Source organism: Hoplias malabaricus, unplaced genomic scaffold, assembly GCF_029633855.1.
Source record: "Hoplias malabaricus isolate fHopMal1 unplaced genomic scaffold, fHopMal1.hap1 scaffold_28, whole genome shotgun sequence".
In the NCBI taxonomy this organism is placed as follows: Eukaryota; Metazoa; Chordata; class Actinopteri; order Characiformes; family Erythrinidae; genus Hoplias; species Hoplias malabaricus.
This window is the reverse complement of record NW_027101072.1, coordinates 242,501-246,556: the sequence shown is the minus strand read 5'-3', so window position 1 is coordinate 246,556 and position 4,056 is coordinate 242,501.

The window sequence follows — 4,056 nt, the reverse complement described above, 5'->3', positions numbered from 1 at the left end:
CTCTTCGTATTGCCAGGAACTCCAGTGGGCGGTACAAAGGACGCTCGTACCCTGAGCGCTTCTATGCTGAGGGATGCCATGGTAAGAAATCTCAGACCACCAGTCTTGTTTTTTGCCCTTCTTTTGTACGCATTAGGTTTTTTCATTTATGTGCATCTGCTTTTGTTTTTTTTGTGAATCAGGACCGGCGTTTGTAGCAGTGCTTGGCTATAGCTATTCCTCTCCTCAGGTTAGCTCTGACCAAGCTGTATGCTTCCCGGCATCCTGATCTGAAGGCAGCATCTCTGGCTTTGAGCAGATTGCGAACCTCTCTGTTCATCCAGGGCTTCTGATTAGGGAATGTTAATTATTATGGCAAACTTAAAATTAATGATTAAGTATCACCAGGAAGGAAGATCGACACTCAAAGAATTCTTTGAGGAGAAGAGAGGAATAAGACAGACAGTCAAAGATTGCGTGAATCCGGTGTTTGTGCAGTGAATGTTAATTTCCAAAAGTGTCTGTCTGTCGTAGCTGTAGTTCGCATAAGTTATTTGCGCAAGAAAACTGGAGATAGCTAAGTACAGAAGTATAACATCACTAAAACTGGTAAGACGCTGAGCCTCGCAGTGTGATCGCGATGCCATCTTGGTCCTGGAAGACCAAGGACCATTTCCTATAGAAATCAAGGTCCCAGAATCTGGAGGAAGAGAGGAGAGGCACGGAATCCACATTGTTCGAGGTACCCTGTAAAGTTTCCACAGTCAGTGGCGGTTTGGTGTCCCATGTCATCTGCTGGTGTGGGTCCACTTTATTTTCTGAGGTCCAAGGTCAACGCAGCCGCCTACCAGGGAGATTTAGATTACTTTATGCTTCCTTATGCTTCCAAGTGAGGTGGGTTAGTGCAGTGTGTAGTGCTGTTGAGATAGCGTCCTCGGTGGATCTGTTGCAACGATAAGCAAACTGGTGTGGGTCCAGCGTAGCAGGCAGGCAGGATTTCAAGTGAGAAAGAACTAGTCTTTTAAAGCACTTGGAAATTATTGGGGTGAGTGCTACAGGTCGAAAGTCATTAAAGTCTGAAGCAGTAGAATGCTTAGGCACAGGCACAATAATGGCTGACTTAAAGATAGATGGTACAGCTGCCTGGGCAAGCGAAACATTAAAGATGTGAGCGAAGACACCCGCAAGTTCCACAGCACAAGCTCTTAGCACACGGCCAGGTACACCATCAGGGCAAGCTGCCTTCCGTGCATTCACTCTGCTCAGCATGCGACTGACGTCCGAAGTAGAAAGTACAAGTGGGTTGTCGTCGGTGGAGGATCGTTTATTGAAGATATCAATATCATCTGGTCGAAACGAGTGTAAAAGTTGTTCAGCTCATCAGGGAGTCAAGCACTGTTGGTACATGGAACAAAGCTAGTTGGTTTATAGTCAGTCAGGGTGTTGTTCCCTACCACATACGCCGAGGGTCAGAGGAGGTAAAGTGCTCCTCAATGCGGCGTTTGTAGCAGTGTTTGGCTATAGCTATTAGTCTCTTCGTATTGCCAGGAACTCCAGTGGGCGGTACAAAGGACGCTCGTACCCTGAGCGCTTCTATGCTGAGGGATGCCATGGTAAGAAATCTCAGACCACCAGTCTTGTTTTTTGCCCTTCTTTTGTACGCATTAGGTTTTTTCATTTATGTGCATCTGCTTTTGTTTTTTTTGTGAATCAGGACCGGCGTTTGTAGCAGTGCTTGGCTATAGCTATTCCTCTCCTCAGGTTAGCTCTGACCAAGCTGTATGCTTCCCGGCATCCTGATCTGAAGGCAGCATCTCTGGCTTTGAGCAGAGTGCGAACCTCTCTGTTAATCCAGGGCTTCTGATTAGGGAATGTTAATTATTATGGCAAACTTAAAATTAATGATTAAGTATCACCAGGAAGGAAGATCGACGCTCAAAGAATTCTTTGAGGAGAAGAGAGGAATAAGACAGACAGTCAAAGATTGCGTGAATCCGGTGTTTGTGCAGTGAATGTTAATTTCCAAAAGTGTCTGTCTCTCGTAGCTGTAGTTCGCAAGTGTTATTTGCGCAAGAAAACTGGAGATAGCTAAGTACAGAAGTATAACATCACTAAAACTGGTAAGACGCTGAGCCTCGCAGTGTGATCGCGATGCCATCTTGGTCCTGGGAGACCAAGGACCATTTCCTATAGAAATCAAGGTCCCAGAATCTGGAGGAAGAGAGGAGAGGCACGGAATCCACATTGTTCGAGGTACCCTGTAAAGTTTCCACAGTCAGTGGCAGTTTGGTGTCCCATGTCATCTGCTGGTGTGGGTCCACTTTATTTTCTGAGGTCCAAGGTCAACGCAGCCGCCTACCAGGGAGATTTAGATTACTTTATGCTTCCTTATGCTTCCAAGCGAGGTAGGTTAGTGCAGTGTGAAGTGCTGTTGAGATAGCGTCCTCGGTGGATCTGTTGCTACGATAAGCAATTTGGTGTGGGTCCAGCGTAGCAGGCAGGCAGGATTTCAAGTGAGAAAGAACTAGTCTTTTAAACCCCTTGGAAGTTATTGGGGGAAGTTATCATTCACTCTGCTCAGCATGTGACTGACGTCCGAATTGGAAAGTACAAGTGGGTTGTCGTCGGTGGAGGATCGTTTATTGAAGATATCAATATCATCTGGTCGAAACGAGCGTAGAAGTTGTTCAGCTCATCAGGGAGTGAAGCACTGTTGGTAGATGGAACAAAGCTAGTTGGTTTATAGTCAGTCAGGGTGTGTATTCCCTGCCACATACGCCGAGGGTCAGAGGAGGTAAAGTGCTCCTCAATCCGTCGTTTGTAGCAGTGCTTGGCTATGGCTATTAGTCTCTTCATATTGCCAGGGACTCCAGTGGGCGGTACAGAGGACGCTTGTACCCTGAGCGCTTGTTGATGCATTTCAGGACAGAGTTAGTGTAGGTGTCCAAGTGGATGTGTGAGCCTGTGCAGGCTCGGGCAGCATACTCACTCCAGTCGGTGTGCTGGAACTGTTGCTGAAGGAAGGAGTCAGCCCCATCCATCCAGAACTTTACAGTTCTGGTTGAAGGCTTAATCCTCTGCATGACTGGAGTGTATTTGGGAAGCAGGAACAAAGAAAGATGATCGGAAAGTCCAAGATGGGGGAGGGGTGTTGTTTTGAAGCTGGTTAAAGTCCAACCGATGCTGAATCCGGTGTCTGTGCAGTGAATGTTAATTTCCAAAAGTGTCTGTCTGTCGTAACTGTAGTTCGCAAGAGTTATTTGCGCAAGAAAACTGGAGATAGCTAAGTACAGAAGTATAACATCACTAAAACCGGTAAGACGCTGAGCCTCGCAGTGTGATCGCGATGCCATCTTGGTCCTGGAAGACCAAGGACCATTTCCTATAGAAATCAAGGTCCCAGAATCTGGAGGAAGAGAGGAGAGGCACGGAATCCACATTGTTCGAGCTACCCTGTAAAGTTTCCACAGTCAGTGGCGGTTTGGTGTCCCATGTCATCTGCTGGTGTGGGTCCACTTTATTTTCTGAGGTCCAAGGTCAACGCAGCCGCCTACCAGGGAGATTTAGATTACTTTATGCTTCCTTATGCTTCCAAGCGAGGTGGGTTAGTGCAGTGTGTAGTGCTGTTGAGATAGCGTCCTCGGTGGATCTGTTGCAACGATAAGCAAACTGGTGTGGGTCCAGCGTAGCAGGCAGGCAGGATTTCAAGTGAGAAAGAACTAGTCTTTTAAAGCACTTGGAAATTATTGAGGTGGGTTATGCAGTGTGTAGTTCTGTTGAGAGCGAAGACACCCGCAAGTTCCACAGCACAAGCACTCAGCACACGGCCAGGTACACCATCAGGGCCAGCTGCCTTCCGTGCATTCACTCTACTCAGCATGCGACTGACGTCCGAAGTGGAAAGTACAAGTGGGTTGTCATCGGTGGAGGATCGTTTATTGAAGATATCATTATCATCTGGTCGAAACGAGCGTAAAAGTTGTTCAGCTTATCAGGGAGTGAAGCACTGTTGGTAAATGGAACAAAGCTAGTTGGTTTATAGTCAGTCCGGGCGTGTATTCCCTGCCACATACGCCG